Source organism: Bos taurus, chromosome 24 (genome assembly GCF_002263795.3).
Source record: "Bos taurus isolate L1 Dominette 01449 registration number 42190680 breed Hereford chromosome 24, ARS-UCD2.0, whole genome shotgun sequence".
Taxonomy (NCBI): Eukaryota; Metazoa; Chordata; class Mammalia; order Artiodactyla; family Bovidae; genus Bos; species Bos taurus.
The window spans coordinates 2,440,586-2,461,175 of NC_037351.1; the positions used below are offsets into that span (position 1 = coordinate 2,440,586).

General features: G+C 46.3%; 1 long non-coding RNA gene across 1 annotated transcript; it reads left to right on the forward strand.

The window, feature by feature from the left end:
• Window positions 1-10,292: 10,292 nt before the first annotated feature.
• Window positions 10,293-15,865, forward strand: LOC132343749 (uncharacterized). Its single transcript, XR_009492688.1, has 2 exons — window positions 10,293-13,335; window positions 14,775-15,865. It is a non-coding gene; the product is annotated as an uncharacterized lncRNA (long non-coding RNA).
• The last annotated feature ends 4,725 nt before the right edge of the window (window positions 15,866-20,590 follow it).

The window sequence follows — 20,590 nt, forward strand, 5'->3', positions numbered from 1 at the left end:
ACCTGATGCAAAGAGCCGACTCATTGGAAAAGACCCTGATGCTGGGAAAGATTGAGGGCAGGAGGAGAAGGGTCTGACAGAGGATGACATGGTTGGATGGCATCATCGACTCGGTAGATATGAGTTTGAGCAAGCTCTGGAGATGGTGAAGGACAGGGAAGCCTGGCATGCTGCAGTCCACGGGGCTGCAGAGTCAAACATGACCGAGAGACTGAGCAACACCCCTTGGCCATCCTCTTGGACCCTTGATGGCTCGGCCTGCGTGGAGCTCCTTTAGTCTGAGAAAGCACTCCAGAACCAGAGTCCAGCTGTCACCCCTGGTTCCCACTGGGACCTTCCCTGCTCGCCTGCCAACCCCAGTTCCAGGTAGAGCCACTCAGAACCCTCCTCCTGAGAGTGGATGTTTCCCAGAGAACCCTTTTCAGGAAGTTTGCTCCTGGCATCTTTCTAACAATCAGAAAGTCGGAACCAAACAGTCCCTGGAGCTTGGCCCCCAGAAAAGGACGCGTGCTGCCCTTGGACGTGACCGGCCCTGCTTTTGATGAATCACAGGGGCTGTGATCCGAAGCAGGCTGCCCCGGTGTCACCCCAAGGGGCTGCTCTTGTGGTGCCATTGCTGTCGCTTACTGTGTGTGTCTCTGTGTGTGTGTGTGAGTTACCATATTTTCTGATAATAGCTCTGAGCAGACGTGGTACCAGTGGCCATAAAACAGAACCTCTTGTGGAAAAACCAGGAGAGCAGCACAAATAACCACCAGTGAGGCTCCATAGCAGATGAAAGCTAATTAAAAATGACTTATTAAACACCGCGTTTCATTCTCTGGAGCTCCAGAGTGAGTCCATGGTCCCCTCCCCACTTTGCTCTTTCTGGTCACCTGTTCCAAGCCCCACATGGAGGTCTTCTTGTTACCTTGAAGCCTGAGAGATTTAGAAAGACAATGGATTGTACAATTTCATCTCAAGGACTTATTCTTGGGAAAATGACTCATGTTTATGAAGGGTCTAGTCAAATGATAAATGAATCACTCCTACTTGCTGTGTCTCCCTTTCCAGCACAAGCTCAATGGTATTTGGAAGAAGAAGGGATCAGGGGTTAATGAGAGAACCAAGCATCTGGTACCTCGAGCCCCCACGCACACAGGGACCTGCACACACACACACAAAAGCTGGATGCTAATGGATTTGACCTACATTAAGTTTCCAGAAGGATCTTTCCCTGGATTTCTTGGTGTTTCCATGTTTCTAGCACAAGGTGATCACAGATGCAACCCCAAATTTTGAGTTTATAAGCAACTTTGACACAATCTGTAGCCCGTGAAGCTTGCTCCCTGGCAATAGGAAAACTTATCATGGTGAAGATCTGCTGACATCAATTCCTTTTATAACTTACTTGTTGGCACAAGGAGAGACATACTCTGTGCTATTGTTTTCCAAGTGTGGGATCTGGGTCAGTCTGACCTACAGGTTGATAGGTTGCCCTGGAATTACCTGTAACTCTAAAGAGGAAGGAATGGAACACACCAGTATTAAGGGCCTGCTTGGCTCCTGGTCCACAGTTTCCAGGCTCCAGAGATGGTGTCTGCTTTTTGGACAATAATCTTTAAGACATTCCTGTTTCCCTCCCACAAGGCACATGGAAGGGACAACAGGCAGACTCTGGATATCTCCTCTGGAAAGTAGGAAGTTTGAAGTGCTTTGGTTAAACTCGCTCTTGTCCTAAAGACAGGCTGACCCCCAGCCCCCCACCCACCCACCCCCAGGGCAGGAATGACAGTCATCCTAAGGAGACAGGCTTGTCTTGTAACACAGTATAAGGTTCAGCTGGAACACAGTGCGTGATTTTATTTTCTTTTTTTTCAGATTTTATGTATTTAAACTTTTTATTTTATATTGGGTACTTCCTTGGTGGTTCAGACAGTAAAGAATCTGCCTGCAGTGCAGGAGACCCAGGTTTGATCCCTGGGTCAGGAAGATCCCCTGGAGAAGGAAATGGCAAGCCACTCCAGTATTCTTGTCTAGAGAATCCCATGGACAGAAAAGGCTGTCGGGCTACAGTCCATGGGGTAGCTGATTAACAATGCTGAGATGGTTTCGGGTGCCCAGTGAAGGGACTCAGCCGCACATAAACATGAATGCATTCTCCCTCAAACCCCCCTCCCGTCCAGGCTGCCACACACCCTGAGCAGAGTTCCCTGTGCTGCACAGCAGGTCCTTGTTGGTTATGGTTTATTTTACATTGGAGTGTAGCTGACTTGTAAGCTTGTGTGATTTTAAACAGTGGCCTCACATTGGAGCAGGGATCAGCATATCCTTTTTAAACCATCCTGGGGATCCCTCAGGCACTAAAAATAACCTTTAACCCTTTTTTTTTTTTTTTTTTTTGCCACCACAAGAACAAAACAGAAGTTGACAACCAGATCTCAGAGGTGAACACTGGCAGGCGGTGGCGGGGGTGGCTGGGTGCCTGGCACTCTGGGAGGCACAGCCGCCGGCTGGCAGTGGGCGCAAGAGGAATCCCGAGGGTGGCCGTGGACAGCAGGCGCAGACAAGGCAGGGCCACACAGGTCGGGAGCGAGAGAGTCTGAAACCCGGTGGCTCTCTCCCTGGCCGGTGGGGCGGAGGCTCCCGGCTGGGCTGTCCTGCCGCTTAGGACCCGAGGCCGTCCTCCGCGGCTGTCTCCGCGGCAGACGAGGCCTGGCAGCCTCCACAAGGCTCTCCAGGCTCTCCTTTTCCTTCCCTGCTTCTTAGGAAGAGCCGGGACATGGCAGAGAAGAGACGGAGTGAAACAGTAACCCTGGGTTATGGGGGTCACCGACCAGCGGTGATTCATATCCGCAAAATGTGTAACCAGTCAGCTCTAATGCTGGAGCTGGGCTTAATCTCTTTCTGGGACTCTAACGTGGGAAGGACACTATTTGTCTGCAGATAACATGAGTGAGCCACTTTAAGATCCTGATAAAAAAAATTTGCCAGTTGTATTTATCGTCGGAACAGAGCCCGTGCTCTGGGTTCCCCAGCTCTGATGCTGGTGGTCAGCATGTGGCCTGGACCTCTGCTATGATAAGCTCCCAGGACCAGGCCGGGACCCCTGTGAGATGGAAAACTAAAGCTTAAGGAGTGTATATTTGCATTTCCTTGAATTTTTGGTTTACTGTATATATAATTATGAAAAGTGAAAATGTTAGTTGCTCAGTCATGTCTGACTCTTTATGACCCTACGGACTATAGTCCACCAGGCTCCTCTGTCCTTGGGATTCTCCAGGTAAGAATACTGGAGTGGGTTGCCATTTCCTTCTCCATGGGATCTTCCAGACCCAGGGATCGAACCTGGGTCTCCTGCATTACAGGCAGATTCTTTACCATCTGAGCCATCGAGGAAGCCCCCATGTATAATGATGTATAATTATAGAAATCTGCTTTATGGGAAGTATACTAAAGTAGAAAAAAAAGGAAAAATAGTTATGCACAATCTCATTACCCAGATATACCCACTGTTCATATTTTGCCATTTCTCCTCTGGAGTCTTTATTACTGTTTGTTTTTTTTTAAGCATAATTGAAATCGTCCCATATCTATAATTCTGGAAACTTAAAAAAATTTAACACGGCATAAAAATTTCCTCATGCATTAAACAATTTTGTAAACACAAAATGTAAACAAAATTTTTAACGGTTGCATAAAGCTGAAATACATGGATGGGCCACACTTTAAATGTTCTTCCCTCTTAAATTATGGTTTTAATCACATTAATCTTGCCTCCCACTCACTGAGCCCTCACTATTTGTAGACACCCTTCAGGTCCATCTATAGATTGAAAGTGAAAGCATTAGCCACTCAGTCATGTCCGACTCTTTGCAATCCCGTGGACTGTAGCCCGCCAAACCCCTCTGTCCATGGGATTTCCCAGGCAAAAATACGGGAGTGGGTAGCCTTTCCCTTCTCTGGAGGATCTTCCCGATCCATGGATGGAACCTGGGCCTCCTGCCTTGCAGGCAGCTTCTTCACCGTCTGAGCCACACTGATTCTGGGTCTCTGGATTATCTGCTCTTAATTCTCAGATCAGTGCATGGTGTGAATATGGCTGTTTTTCCACTATTCAGGATGAAGAAACCAGGATCCAACAGGGGCTGTTGGTCCTAATATAGATGCCAGGGCAGGTGACCCTACTGAGAAGGATCCCACCCCGATCTGAGTGGCCCCAAAGCCCATGTTCCACCTTCATACTCCTGGGCAATCTCCCCAGGTGCCCGGCTGAGGGTGGGGCCCAGAGCTTGGACTAGGGCCAGGACAGAGAGCTGTGACTGCCATCCAGGCTCTCACTGTACACCAGGCCCTCAGAAAGACACTGGCCCCACCCCCACCCCCACCCCGCGCCGCCTTCCACTTTGGGAACTTTCCAGTGTGCCTCCTGCTTTGTCTATAGGGACAAAACCGCTGGGTGTCCTTCTCTGCAGGCAGTACTGGGAGCCTGGCAGTTCTTTCCAAGCGAGGAGGAGGGCTTGGCAGGGGCGGGCGCAGTGGGCGAGGGCACGGCCCGTCTAGCCTCTCAGAGCTGCGTGGACTGCACCCCCCTTGCACTAGCGGTTTGCAGGCGCAGGTGTCCGAGAATCACTGGACAACAGAATATTGTCCTTCTTTGGAAAGAAGGAAACTCTGACACAGGCTACAACCTGGATGGATCTTGAGGTCATTATGCTCATGAAATAAGCCAGGCAAATATTGTGTAATCCACTTATAAGAGGTACCCAGAGTCGTCAGATGCATGGAGACAGAAAGTAGCCTGCTGGGTGTCAGGGCCTGGGGCGGGGAGTGGGGAGTTAAGTGTCTGATGGGTGCAATTTCAGTTTTACAAGATGAAAACATGTGGGAAATGATGAGCCAAATGTGAACATTGTGTTGTGTGTTTTATCACAAAAAAACCCCCACGCACCAGAGCTATTGTCTATTGATTTGGGCTTTGGAATATCCTTGAAAAACTAATTTATTACAGGTGTGCAGAGACCCAGGGTCAAGAGAAAAATCACCTGGGCAGTGGCATGAAGCACCTTAGAGGACACGCTTTGCCACCTGGCCCGCGTCTCGCAGAGTCTGGGCTGAGCTCCAGGGTCCTCGGGCACCGCCGGAGCCAACCTTGGGCAGCATCATCCTCTCCTCAGCCAGTGCCTCTGGGGCCTGCATCCCAGACTCTCCCCTCGCCGCTGATGCTCCATCCTCAGGTTTCATTTCAACAGTGGGTTCCAGAAATTCAAGACCATTGGAAACCACCAACCCAAGGGAATGAACAGCATTCCTGGAAAGCCCACTTGAGAGATTTGGAGGTGGTGTCCGCACACCTCTCTCCTGGGGGAAGGATGGATGAGAGAGAAGGACAACAGACCTGGGGGTACTCAGACAAACCCATGGAGACAGAAGGCACATTGGTGCGAACTGGGTTTGGGGTGAGAGAAGGCAGTATTCCTGCTAATGGCCCAGAATTTCTTATAGGAGGGACAGAATGTGAATATATTTTTTAAAAATTGAAAAAAACTTCAAGTGGGTGAACTCAATGGTGTGTGAATGCCTTGATGTATCTCCATGAAGTTAAGCACCAACAGCTCAGAATTCTTGCATTCAAGCATCTTTTCCTTTAAGATATTTCCATTTTTTCCCCAATAATTATCCAAACAATGAGGTCTGGGACTCTTGACAATTGAGAATGCTTTCTCTCTCTCTCTCTCTCTTTTTTTTTTTTTTACAAATTCAGACAGCTTCTGCTAGAGTTAAAATGAAAAAGTATTTCGCTTTTCAATAAGAGTCTTCCTGAGACAAGAACCTTAACTGACAGCTGTTTCCACTTTTATTTCCTTCATCTCATCCATACCCACAGTGATAAAAATCCTGCTACTATACTGACAAGTCTTTAGAAAATTCTCCTAAATTAGGAAACATCATTTGTGATACTGGGGGTGTGATGTTGACATTGGTAAGTCAATATTGATGGGGAGGTGGATGCAGTAATTGTGACCCTTTCAGAAGTCAGGTCGCAGGATCAGTTGCTTTTAAGCTTCATGACTGCAAAATCTGCCTTAACTGAACAATTTGGACATTATGTGTAAAAAGCGTGGGAGGGAAGTATCTATATTATGTTGAAAGTCACATGAACATATCACAGCAATTGCTCCTTTGAACTACATATGGTAGAAAGAACATTTCATGGCATTCGACTCTGAGATAGACAAATTGGAGAAGCCCCAGTTCCAACCACGAAAATACAGGGTATGGAAATATCAGGCCTGCTTCAAAGCAACCCTCTTGCATCCATCAGCATCAGCACCAGCATCCCAGGGAAACACTGGCTGGCCTCGTGGGGCCAACCAGAATTAAACGAGCTACTTTACATGAGCTGCTCAGGACAGTGTCTAGGATACAAAAAGCACTTAACACTGTTAGTTATTGTTATTACTGTTAGTATTACTTATTATACTCGTTCACCAAATAGTTCTTATAAGGGTCCTGGACCTGAGTTCCTGACTGTCCCTGGATTGCCTGGGTTTATGTCTATCCTTGAGGTGGGCCTGCCCCCAGGTGGGAAGTGGCCCCACTTCTGGATGAGCGGGCTACATCTCTGGATAAAGTGGCACAGAATCTGACCTGGTAAGTTGCTTAACAGGAAAAGAGCCGCCATATGAGAATTTGGACCCAGGCGGAGCACTCTAGAGAGCTCGCTCGCAGGAGGCCTGCCCCACACATGGACCTGGGCAGCAGGTCTTCGTCTGGGCAGTTGGAGGATGGATGGCTGCTCTCCATCCTCCCAGGAGCGTCAGGATGGGGACATGAAAGGGAATGGGGAGGGTCTTTGGAGACTTGAGGAGACAACTCAAAATTCACATGTCAGTAATAGCAGGGTCGTTGTTCAGTCACTAAGTCGTGTCCAACTCTTTGTGACCCCATGGCCTGTAGCACACCAGGCTTCCTTGCCCTTCACTATCTTCCAAAGTTTGCTGAAACTCTGTTTCATTGAGTCGGTGATGCCATCCAACCATCTCATCCTCTGTCGTCCCCTTCTCCTCCTGACCTCAATCTTCCCTAAGCATCAGGATCTTTTCCAATGAGTAGGGTCTTTTCTAATGAGTTGACTCTTCGCATCAGGTGGCCAAAGTATTGGAGCTTCAGCATCAGCATCAGTCCTTCCAGTGAATATTCAGGGTTGATTTCCTTTAGGATTGACTGGTTTGATCTCCTTGCTGTCCAAGGGACTCTCAAGAGTATTCAACACCCCAGTTTGAAAGCATCAAATTCTTCAGTGCTCAGTCTTCTTTATAGTCCAACTCTCACATGGACTGACACTTATTTTAAAGCAGTAAAAACAAAAGAGTGCTTTTAAGAATTCATTTTCCCTGAGCAAGCAAATCAACACATCTTTACTATGTTCTTTGATCCTAAATGAGTCTGTTCTGTTTAAAACCTACAGACTCTCCAAGCATGGGTATATCCTACACATGGTTGCATCTTCCCTGGGGCCAGCACTAAATTGTAAATTGAAATATAAATCAAGAACTTGAAGATGGGGTTTCCTTTTCGAAAGAATCAGCCCTCTAGTAGACCTGGTCTGAATGCAGCCAATAGCAGGATGAAGTCTTTTCTTTCAAATTGAACTCCTTGGGTATTTTTCAAAAAACTTAAGTGGCATATGTTTTTTAAAGTTAATAAAAAGATTTTTACATTGCAGTTGAGAGTCCAGCAATAGGAGGTTCAGTTTCAGCTCCCTGGAAGCTCAGGGAGATGCCCTTGTTCCTTCCCAGGAGAGGGAGTGAGTAGGGAACTGCGGAAACCCCGTTTTGGTTCCAGAACCACCCAAGTAACAGGGAGAGGCCACCACATCCGAGGGAATTTTGGCAAAACCAGTGGGAAAGGATCCTTTGAAGACACAGCGTTCCTGCAGAGGCGGTCCCCACCCTGTTCCCACCCAACCCTGCTTTTAGCTTTCACCTTTTCATAATCGGAAACTCTGACAGGGAACAAAGTCCATCGCGACGTTCAAAGGCTAAAGAAGTTGAAAACTTAAAGTCTTGTGCTGGTAAATAATAATGCCCACCGTGTTCCTAACTGTGCTTAATGTCTCAAGAAGAGGGCAGCTGAGAAAACATCCAAGAAGGTTGTTTTGTCTGGAGAGGAGAGAGGTGGAGATGACAGCTCCTTTCCAGAACATGAAGAGGTGATCATACTGGGCCCCGTGGAGAGCAGTGAATTGGGGGGGTTCTGCACCCCTGGTCCTCAGGACCTCCTCATCTCGTCTGTCTGCAGAATCCTCTGGGAGTGCCCACTGGGGGGAAGGCGGCTCCCCCTCAGGGCAGCTCCCTCCTGGACAGAGGAGGTCACCCGGTGCTCCACGGGCACCTGGAACCAAGACGGTGCCCCGAGGTTCATCCTCTGTTTGGGCGCTGCGTCTCCTCCAGGCCTTTCTGTCTTCACTGTGACATGCTCAACTCACGCTGCTACTTCAGTCTGCAGAACACGACAGGAAATAGGAAAAAATAGGAGAATAGAACATCAAAGATGAGACTCCAGGGAAGACCTAAATCTACGGAAAACCCTTTGGACGACCTCACTGGACGACCTCACTCAGATCCCTGACACCCTCTTGTTTTCAGCGTTTCCGTAGATGCCTGCTTCTGTGTCGGTTATTTTTAGTTGATAAAATAGACTCTCTGCAATGTTCATCATGTGAGAGGACCATCCTCAGGGCTTTGTAGATATTTGCTTATTTTCTGCTCTTTCGATAAAGGCGGGTGCCATTACCAACCCTACTTTGCAGATGAACAAACGGGGTTCAGCCTGGAAAAGTGGCTCACCCGGACTGCGCAGCTGAGAGGCAGGAAAGATGGATGGCCAACCGACCCGCTCTGCTGCTGTTGTATAAAGTGTCATTAGATCTGTCTGCATAAATGTAAGAAAACGAACCCCCTGCCTGGGTGTGAGTGGTCTTGTACATCTGTGCAGTAAACAAGGACGTGCTGTGAATTCTTCCCAACTGAGCCTAAATCAAACCCCAGCATTGCTTGTGGTGCGTGCATGCATGCTAAGTTGCTTCAGTCGTGTCTGACTCTTTGCGACCCCATGGACTACAGCCCACCAGGCTCCTCTGTCCCTGGGATTCTCCAGGCAAGAATACTGGAGTGGGTTGCCATGCCCTCCTCCAGGGGATCTTCTCGACCCAGGGATTGAACCTGCATCTCTTTCATCTACCTGCACTGGCAGGCAGGTTCTGGTTCAGTACTACGCGCCACCTGGGAAGCCCCAATGCTTGTGGGGATGCTGTATTATCTACCTTGATGAGTTCACATTTCTCTGAACTGAACCAACTTTGATGTCTTCAGACAGAGCTGGTCCCGTCAGAGGCCCCAGTTCCTCACTTGCTCTTTCCCAGTCTTGCAATGTGGGCAGGGCCGGGTCACAGTACCCTGTTCTCAGGTTGGTAACACAAATGGGCTGTCGGGGAAGCTGGCTTGAAACCTCAGGTAAACATCTTAATTTAATTAGGGCTCCTGGTCAATTGAGCAACACCTCGCATTGAGGAGATAAAGAAATGAAGGCACATTTGTGGTTGGGAAAAATGAAGGCACCCACGATTAAACAGATGTGCACACTTTCTTAACATCTTCTGGTCTTGCCAGCTTCTTATATGGTAATACGTAATCTCAAGAGACCTGGGAGAGTTTTCTTTTTTTAATCACATGATTATTTTTGCATGATACATAATGAAGAAGCAGTGTTGTTTTTGATTGGTATGTCACTGCAGATTTCATTAAAACATTCATTTTAACACAAACGTTGATCATTTTGATTATACATAAAGACACATTTCAACTGTCCATGGGGAAATAGTGATGCTCCTCTACATAATTTACTTTAAGATAATTACATGGTAAATGCATGATTTGTTGACAAATGCATTTTCAAATGAGATATTATACCCTGTTTGGTTTTGGCTCATTACATATACTAAAATGTAGATGGTCATTTACCTTCATGTCATAATATCAAAAACAGACAAGAAGCATAGTCATGGTCTGTTTGGAATTCTTGCATTTTGTTATTTAAGAGCAATTGATTTGTTTCTGTGATATTTATATTTGTGTATGTCTACTGTCACATGCATTTAGTTAATATGCTTTTAGATATACAGTAGAAAATTAGGAAGCTGGTTATATCTTCATTAAATTCTTTGATATAAAAAATAAAATGTTTTTACCATTAGCAACAGGAAGCCGTACAAGGAGGCTGGAGTTGGAGTATGATGTCCCTGGCATGAAATTTTAGGGTTTATCCTGTTGGGGGTTCACTCTGCTTCTTGGATTTGTAGGTTTATGTCTTTTGCTACATTTGGGAACTTTTGATCCACGTTCCTCTGTTTATGCCCATTTTCCAGAGGTTAGCAAATTCTGTTTGAGACCTTCTACAGCAGAGTGGACCAGAAGACACGTGCTTTTTGGAGTCAGATTCACGTTCCACCCCAGCCCTGTGACTTGGGAGATCCTGGTAAACCGCCGGCCTTCTGCTGCCCTGCTTCCCGTGTGACCGCTTACGATGCTCCTGGCTCGTGAGGTGAGCGGCGCTCCCACAATGCACTGCGCCTGGAATCCGCGCTCCTCAGGATTGCGGCGAGCAAACCAACGCTTTCCCCCGTGTGGACGTCAGATCTCACAGGTTAACATCACGTCTGCAAAAAGAAAGCAAAATATTACGTTCCAAGGACCAGTGCTTGTGATCAGGCGTCTGTAGTAGAGTTCAGCAGCCCCCCACCCCACCCCCGCGCCCCGTACCAGTGGGCCCGCTCATGCGCTGCCTCCGGTCCCAGCGTAGAAGGCAGGCGGAGCGGGGATTTTAGCATGGCTGCTGGCGGGCATCGCCTCCATCTAGCACTAACTGCTCCGCGTGTCCCAGAAGCTTCCCTCTGCGACCAGAGCCCCGTGGAAGCGTGACCCTGACCACAGTGGCCATCTTCTATGTTTCACGTCCAGTTTTTTTGTAAAATGTGGCAAACCAAAGGATCCCACATCTTGTCCCACCGTGGTCTCCGCCATGGACCTCAGAACATCGCCTGCGGGTGTGACGTCCCCGCCCTTCCTGGCCAGAGGGACACGTCCAGGGGCTCTGACCTAGAGACTGGACAGCACTGGCCACGACCTGGGAGCCCTGGCCGGATGGCCAGGTTAGTGACTTGGGGGACGCGGGGGACCCTGGGCTGGCCTGGCCTCTCTCCCTGTGATTCTTGCATCTGCCTCTGCGGGTCCTGCTGACCAGCGGCCGCACGGACCCATGACTTCTTCACCACGAGAGCGTGTGAGTCCCAGAGCCGTGGTCATCTCTGTCCTCGGATCGTCAAAGGCTGGCTTTCGGGCTCTGCTTCCACAGTACAAAGCCAGACTCTGCCCTCCCACTGAAATTGGAGCTGGTGGACATCCCCACGTGTAGAACACAAAGGTCATGGTTTGAATGTCTTCATTTTTGTGTCTTTCTCCAACACACATGCCTTTTACTTTTCTGATACCTGTTGAGTAAAAGCATTTGTACTATTTGATCTAGCACAGAAAGTTACATTTAACGGGATTTCGTTGGGTAGGTTCATAGATCCCATGAACAACTCTGAGAAACATTAGGAAACAGAAACTTCCACTGTGTTTTTGAGTTTTCTAACAGTCTTCCTGCTGGCAGCTTTTAACTGTATAAGCTAGGACGTGTTGCTTTACTTCTCAAAGCCTCAGTTCCCCCGTTTGTAAAATGCAGATAGTAAGAGTCCCACGATCAGAGGCGTGCTGTCTGGATTACACAGGGTGGAAGACGAAGGCCCTTGGAACAGTATCTGGCAGAGAACTCCAGCCGGTTCCCACTGTGATCTAGGAGAACAAAGTGCCCCAGGCCATTCTTCCCCAGCACTCTCTTGCCTTCCCAGTCTTGGTTGCTATGGTTGAATTTTGATTCGCAGGCGTGTCTGGGCTTGGGTAGAAAACAAGTAGCTTTACAACTGGAGACTGGAGCCCCCAACTTGTCCCTAATGCCTCTCAGACCCCACTGTCCACTGGCACCCTTGCCCGGGTTTTACTCTTAAAATTTCATACCCTATTATGTACATATTCATTTATCTTTCCTATTTGGAGGGATTTGCTGAAACTGGCATGGTGTCCAAATGCACTGTTTGTGCTGACTCTAGCGTGTGTGTGTTACAATACTCTGCGATGTTTTTTATGTTAGCAGATTACTGGGTAATCCCCGTGCTGGACCCCCAGGCCCATCTCCTGGGGCCCCTTTGCACCCTGAAGACTTGGGGGAGGACCTTGAATTTTGCCGATTACATTTGCTCTTCCAGAAGCATTTGTTGGTTCTTCCCAGTGTCTTCTGCCCTCCTGGGCGGTCAGTGGATTACTCAATGACTTGTTCCAATATCTTCCCAGATGTTGATTTCAAGATGAACAGTCTGTAACTAGGTCCCAGGCTATCTCTTCTAAAAGGTGGTGACATCATTCCATAAGAAGAAACTCAGGGGATCTTCTCTGTCCTCTGAGGCCCCTCCTATGACAGTTTATGTCCTTCCGTGACCCTGCCAACACCTAAAGTGGCCCAGAGTCCCCAGAAGGGACTGTCCTTTGATGAGCAATGGTCCATTGTCCCTCTTCCTCTGCTGACCTTCTTTCCTATCCATCCATCTGTGCAGGGATGGTGCAAGACTGTTCACAGAAACGTCCTTCAACAAAAATAATGAAGCCCTTAAGATCTTCTATTTGGTGATGGTGTCCCCACATTTCATGATGGACCCAAATGTGGTCCTTTTTTCCCCATTTTGCTGGCACCCAGTAGGATTTTTACATTGTATATCTTTCAGTGCTGAGAAATTTTCCTCCACTCTATCCTTCAAACTGTTCATAGAAATTGTTTTTTATTTTAGCTACCATACATATGAATTCCAAGGCCTTTTATTTATTCCTTGTCCACACATATGTGTGTGGGTGTATGGATGCTTTTATTCATTTTTTTTCATGAATGCATTTGCTGATCTAATATCTATCTGACATTGATTTTTTTTTAAGTTTATTTATGTTCCCTTCATTTTCATTGACTAACTCCTCTAGGTTTATTTGTTCTGTTTTATTCTTTTCCCTATCAAATTTCTAGTAATGCTTGACTATCCTCTCATATTGATGAAAAGTGAAAGTGACTCAGTCATGTCCGACTCTTTGCAACCCCATGAACTGGAATCCATGGAATTCTCCAGGCCAGACTACTGGAGTGGGTAGCCTTTCCCTTCTCCAGGGGATCTTCCCCACCCAGGAATCGAACCGGTGTTGCCTGATGACTAAGGTACTAAAACCCAGATTGGTCAAGTGCATGGTGGGGCTTGTGGATGGGTAAGGGTTGCCCACACCTGGCTTCTGAATGTCTGGGAGTAGATGGGGAGGAGGTTCATAGCAAAGGGGTATTTCTAGTATCTTCTACCTGGACACCACATGCTGACCTTTGGCAGGGCCTGTGTCCCCAAATTCAGAGCATTTGCTATTCACTTTCCCCACTGAATAACCTTCAGTTTCCTACAATACAGAGAAGCAAGGGGTAGTGGTCCTCACCTGCCACTCAGAATGCTGGAGGGGACCCTCCGGTGGATCCTTTGAGATAAACAATCCCTTCTCCATCAGTGTCTCCATCTACAGACACATTCTCTTCTCCCCAAAGCCTTTACTGTCTCCCCTCTGCTCCCCAAGTTCCATTCTCCTGTTCAAACACCTCTTCTGCTGCTGTTCTCTGTCACGGTGAATAAAACCTTTAACACACTTTTGCAGGGGGTTGGGTACAGAGATGATAATCCGCCTGTGCAATCCACCATGTTAAACAGAACATTTGTTTGCTTCCTAAAGTTCTTCTTAATTTCTGATTTCACTTTTTTCCTTCTCCTGAAATATTGCTCTGTTGTTTGTGACTGATTCCTCTAAACCATCTACCTGCTTTATCTTTAAGTCTCCCACCACTTCTCCCCTGTTAAGGATCGGTTACAGCCTCTGTCCTGTCCGATTCCTCTAACATCCTGAAAGAGAAAATTCTCTCCAGTGCTGTCCAAAAAGCTATTTGGTGGTCTGTGGTCAGCTGAATTGTTTTTCCAGAATGTAATGGAATTAAACATCCCATCATAACTAGATGTAACTGAACGCTTCAGCGAGTTGACCAAAAAAGGTTTCCTCAACCTCTTCTCCGTGTGGATGCCTATAAATAGATTCCACCGAGCTGTGGTCCTCAATCTTAATCTCTTTGGCCTTAGCACTGTCTGGTTCATGGCCTCAGGTTTCCTGAGAGAATTTACGGAGTGGATCACGGCGTTTACCCCCACCGACGCAGAGCCTTCCTGCCATGATGGCAGACTGTGAGAATGTGCAGGGTTTTCTCCCCAGCAGCGAAACAACTGAATTTCTCATTCACTTGAAGAAATGTTTATGATGGTCAAATTGTTCAGGTCTGGTCTTTTCAGAAAGCTACCAGAGACAGGAGATGGGGAGGAAGGAAAGAAATGACAATTTCTCTACTTAAAAGTGGTGCTTGGGGCTAGTGCACTGGGACGACCCAGAAGGATGGTATGGGGAGGGAGGAGGGAGGAGGGTTCAGGATGGGGAGCACATGTATACCTGTGATGGATTCATTTTGATATTTGGCAAAACTAATACAATTATGTAAAGTTTAAAAATAAAATAAAATTAAAAAAAAAAAAAGTGGTGTCTTTTGTGCAGGTTTTTAAAGCAACTTCTTTTTTTCAGGGAGGACACTGATAAAGCCCACAGCACTTTGAATGTCAGTAGCTGCCCTGCCCCGGCTTCTCCTGGACTTCAGCACCCCTTCTGCCCTCACTGTCGTCATCTTTTCTGTCCTGGCACTGAAAGGGTTAAATATCCCAGGCCTTGATTCAAACTTTCTTCAAGTACTTTAAACTCTCAAAAGCTGAAGCAGAGATTATTATCACTTCCTGTTTGAGCCAGGCTCCTCATCCTCTCTGGCAACTGTACTTCACTCTCTGTGTTTTCTTGGAGCCGGGAGGGCCCAGCCTCACCCTTCAAGCACCAATAAAGCCCACAGTGCAGACCCAGATAAGTGTCTGGCCAGAACGGAGCGTTCTGCCTGACACTGGGGCTAATCACTGGCCAAAAAAAAAAAAAAAAAAGAAACCTAGAGATGTTGAAAGAAAGGTGCAGTAAGAGAAAGACTTTTAATCTTTCAAAATAAAAAAAAAATTTAAATATTACTTCCACTAATATATTTGGAACACGTCTGAGAAAGCAATTGTCCGATTTAGACACATTCGTTGATCTGTATCATCCTGTTATATTTATTTTGTGCTCTGTTTGGTCATAACATTGTTAGAAGATCACTTGCGTAATCTGAAGAGTAAGAATGCAGTGTTTTTCAAACAAGTGAGGGGAGAAGTGAAAAGAAGTGAGAAGAGTCGGCTGGCCCGTACGCTGCTCTCACGTGTCACTGGGGGCCTGGCGTGGGCTCTGTTCTTCCTCCAGTGGTGGAGCCGGAGCGAACCCGGGGAGTTACAGGCTTCTGCTTTTTTGCGTTTCCTGACTGCAGGACATACAATTGAAGTTCGACATGCTCATTAAACTGCAGTCTCAAAACAATTCAATCACCAACAGATGTCCCCTGGAGAGATGTTTTCGGAGTGGTTCACAGTCACATTTTTAGTAAATATTTCACTTTTATGCCCCATGTATCATCAGGTGCTTCAAAGGGAGAAAGTTTATTTTCCTAAATGGGATGTTAAAGGACCAGTTGTATTTAGAAAGAGAAATATAGTGTGTCTTTCTTGGTAAATAAAGTAGTGTCTTTCTTGGTGTCTTTTTTTGAATTTTTTGTATTGGCAAATTTATTGAAAATAAGTATTTTTCTGATAAGGGAATATTTTTTAAACGGAGTCATTGGAGTTTTTTTTATTGAAGTATAGTTGATTTACAATATTGTGTTAGTTTGGGGTGTACAGCAAAATATTTCAGTTATACATACATACATATATATATATATATATATACACACACACACTTTTTTCCGATTCTTTTTCATTATATTACAGTTTGTTGAGTATAGTTCTCTGTGCCATACAGTAAATCGTTGTTGTTTATCTATTTTATGTATGGTAGTGTGCATCTGTTAATCATACTCCCAGTTTATCCTTCCCCCTGTCCCTTTGGCAACCATAAGTTTATTTCTATGGCTGTGAATCTGTTTGTGTTTTGTAAATAAGTTCATTTGTTCTGTTTTTTAGATTCCACATGCTACCATGTGTAAGTGTCTTTCTCTGACTGTCTTCACTCATTATGACAATCTCTAGGTCTATCCAGGTTGCTACCAATGGCATGATAATTCCTTTTCATGGCTGAGTAACATTCCCTTGTGCGTATGTACCACATCTTCTTTATCCATTTCCTCTGTCAATGGACACAGGTTGCTTCCATGTCTTGACTACTGTAAATAGTGCTGCTATAAACACTGGGGTGCATATACCTTTTTGAATGAGATCATCCATTTTTTCTGGGTGTAGATAAGGGAATATTTAATATTTTTTCTTCCAGTTTTTCTATGGAGACATAATAGACATACAGTACTGTATAAGTTTAAGGTATATGAATATTAAAATTATTCAAAACTTCACTCAAGATGATCCCACACATTTTGTATTGAGACTTTTCTGAGCCAGTGGGGGAAGGAACCCAGGGTCTTTATTTGAGTAGGAGGCAGAATGGCAGATGTCAAACTTCAAGCCATGGCCTGCCATCTCCTGGTTGTATAGACTCTAATCTCAAAGCTTAGTGTGAAATAGAGATACACTTAGTCCTCCCCAGGGGGTTGTTGTGTGCATCAAGTGTGTGCACAGTCTCTTAGCACAGAAATTGGTTGGAATTCCTACATAAAGGAAAACATGGACTTGCCCAGATAAAAATGATGGTTGAGTCTTTCCTGTTGGAAATGGCCAGACAGTTGAAACTCCTTTCTGCTTCCAAAAGTAAAGACATTTATTCTATAATTTGGGACTCGAGCAAGTATAGCAGTGTCTGAACATCTACTTCATTATCTGACAAGCAGATAATGAATAATACCATTTGTCTTCAAGTGATTTTGCATAGGTGGTATGGGCAGGGGTCTGGGAAAAACTAATTATGAATAAGAGGTGGCTTTGTGTTCTCAAGAAAAGTCCTCAGTAGTTACTGATGCCATTTTCAAGGTTGAAATTCTTTTCCTTTTAAAGAAGTTTGAGACACCAGATAAAAAACATCAAAAAGTTATAAAGTAGATTTAGTGTTGAGTAGAGTCCAACATTCTTCATTAATTGGGTAGTTTCAAATAGCTAAGATCCATGCCTCCTTGCAGACAACAACTTGAGAGAGGATACAGGGGAGGAGATAGGTTCTGGATGGAATATGATTCATGAGACAGAGTTGTCTACGGGAAGAGCCCATGGAAAGGGTATCCAGCCAGACTCCAAATCTTCACTTTTCTTCAGACGACTCAGATTGTTGTTCATTCGCTCAATCGTGTCTGACTCTCTGTGACCCCACGGACTGCAGCATGCCAGGCTTCCCTGTCCTTCACCATCTCCTGGAGTTTGCTCAAACCCATGTCCATTGAGTCGATGCCATCCAACCATCTCGTCCTCTGTGGTCCCCTTCTTCTCCTGCCCTCAATCTTCCCCAGCATCAGGGTCTTTTCCAGTTCATATTAAACATAGTTAATATGCATAATCACATTATATGTATAGGGTAACAGTTACAGCGTGTAATTTTGATGTACTGCTGGCAGGTTATGGGAACACACAGCCTGATTCGTAGGCGGTCAGGGTGGCCAGGGCTGGGAAGTGGCTGGAAGAGAACAACAATCAGCGGGGTGGGAGGTAGGGGGTGCTCATCAGGGAGGTCCTGTCCTTCCCTGGGAATTTTGTAAACCTTCCCCAGCCTCTCACCAAGGAGACTGCGGCAACACGGGGAAATGATGCCCTTTGCCTTCCTGAGAGCAAGGCAAGGGAGTCAGACTGCCCGAGGGACCAGCCTTCCCACCTGGGTTAGAACTTGACCTCTCAGTTTTCTCTTCACCATGCAGGGCAGGGCCCTGAGCCCTCGGCAGCCTGCACAACCCGAGCTTTGGCTGCAGGTGACTCTCAATCTGCCAAATGCATTGCAGCCTGTTCTTACACAATTGCAACAAGACTGTCAGTCTAAAAAAAAAGTAACGGGGAAACAGCAATGGTGATTCACTGGGCGCTCTGTCTACGCCGGGGCCCGCAGGGATGTCTCTCACACCTCAGTCTCCCATGTGCAGTCATCCTCCTTCGGTCCAATGATGAGAAGCACGAGGCCCGGGAGGGGACAGCCTGCTTAATGTCACACAGTCACAGTGGCCCCGGTGAGGACAGTGTGTCCTTCAAAGGAGGTGGTGAAAGTCAGTTTCACGATTCTTGCCCCTCATCAACCTTCTTAGCAGAAGTTACAAATTCACTTTGAAGCCAGGATAAAGTGGGGAAAGAGAGACGCTGTCCTTCTAAATGAAGTTTGGCACTTGACCATGTAGGACTGGGCGCTGTAATTTCTCAAATAAGACTGTTATTATTTTGAGAAGTGATGAGAAGACTATATAATTCCAATGGTCGGAAAAGTTCTGAGGACCAGCCTGAGATTTCACGCAGGAAAGAAGTAGCTGGCAAAGCAGATTAAGAGGCATGTGAGGGATGAGAAGAGCATGGTTGCTTCCTGCTTGCCTCATGGGTGTCCTCCTCTTCCATGCCTTGATGCATGTTCCCGAGATCTCAACCCTGCATTCTGTCCGAGGCCCCCAAAACTATCAGTGCATTCAGTGAGGTACATGGGGATATTATCGTCCTCTCCACTTTCCTGAGAAGGAAACTCAGACACATTAACTTCGAGTAAGTCACATCTACACATGTTCAGTTCAGTCGCTCAGTCGTGTCCAACTCTTTGCAACCCCATGAACTGCAGCATGCCAGGCCTCCCCGTCCATCACCAACTCCCGGAGTCTACCCAAACCCATGTCCATCGAGTTAGTGATGCCATCCAACCATCTCATCCTCTGTCGTCCCCTTCTCCTCCTGCCTTCAATCTTTCCCAGCATCAGGGTCTTTTCAAATGAGTCAGCTCTTTGCACCAGGTGGCCAAAGTATTGGAGTTTCAGCTTCAACATCAGTCCTTCCAATGAACACCCAGACTGATCTCCTTTAGGATGGACTGGTTGGATCTCCTTACAGTCCAAAGGACTCTCAAGAGTTTTCTCCAACACCACAGTTCAAAAGCATCAATTCTTCAGTGCTCAGCTTTCTTCACAGTCCAACTCTCACATGACCACTGGAAAAACCATAGCCTTGACTAGATGGACATTTGTTGGCAAAGTAATGTCTCTGCTTTTGAATATGCTATCTAGGTTGGTCATAACTTTCTTTCCACGGAGTAAGCATCTTTTAATTTCATGGCTACAATCACCATCTGCAGTGATTTTGGAGCCCAGAAAAATAAAGTCTGACACTGTTTCCACTGTTTCCCCATCTATCTGCCATGAAGTGATGGGACCAGATGTCATGATCTTGGTTTTCTGAATGTTGAGCTTTAAGCCAACTTTTTCACTCTAGGCAAGGTCAAAATGTAAATCATGCATTAAACATTATGGGCTTCCTTGGTGACTCAGATGGTAAGGAGTTTGCCGGCAGTGCAGGAGACCGGGGTTGGATCCCTGGGTCAGGAAGATCCCCTACAGAAGGGAAAGGCAGCTCCAGTATTCTTGTCTGGAGAATCCCATGGACAGAGGAGCCTGGCGGGCTACAGTCCATGCAGTCACAAAGAGTCAGACATGACTGAGTGACTAACACACACTGTTAATCATTATGTATTCTACATCTTTCATTTAGTGGAGCAAATGCAACCAGTTACACTGAAGTCTCTGTAATTTCTATACCTCAATAACTTGATCATTGTCAGCACCATAACCACCATTATCACCATCATCATGGTGATGGTGATCATAATCCCAAATCCCCACCAAACACTTTCTATACACTTTGCGCTAACATACTGTGCACTATTTTATATCACAGGAATTGATGACTTTTGAAGTCATAGCGCCAAAACTAGCTATTGGCATTTACTGAGTGCGTAATATGTACCATACAAAAGCCTTTACTTATCTCATTTAATCCTCTCAACAAGCCTGCGAGAGTTGCTTCTTTCAAAGATTAGGGAACTGCAGTTAGGAGAGAATGAATTACCCACAGCTAGCAAGAAACAGATTCACGTTCGGATCTTTCAGATCAGCTGCCGGCCCTTGCCCATCGCAGCATCGGCCTCCCGGACAGAGCTTCCTGCCTCCAAGTGCAGAGCTAGACTAATGGACTTAGCCTAGGCCAGAGGAAATTCCCCTGGGATGCCGTGGCAATTGCTGATGCTTTCTTGCATTCCAACCTTTGTCCTTGATATTCCATTTATTGGGGGAATGCTTCAATATTTGTAATTTATAGTGCAAATATCCTTTACCTTGCTCTGTGCAAAACACTTAAATGAGGACTGCCAGCTGGCGCACA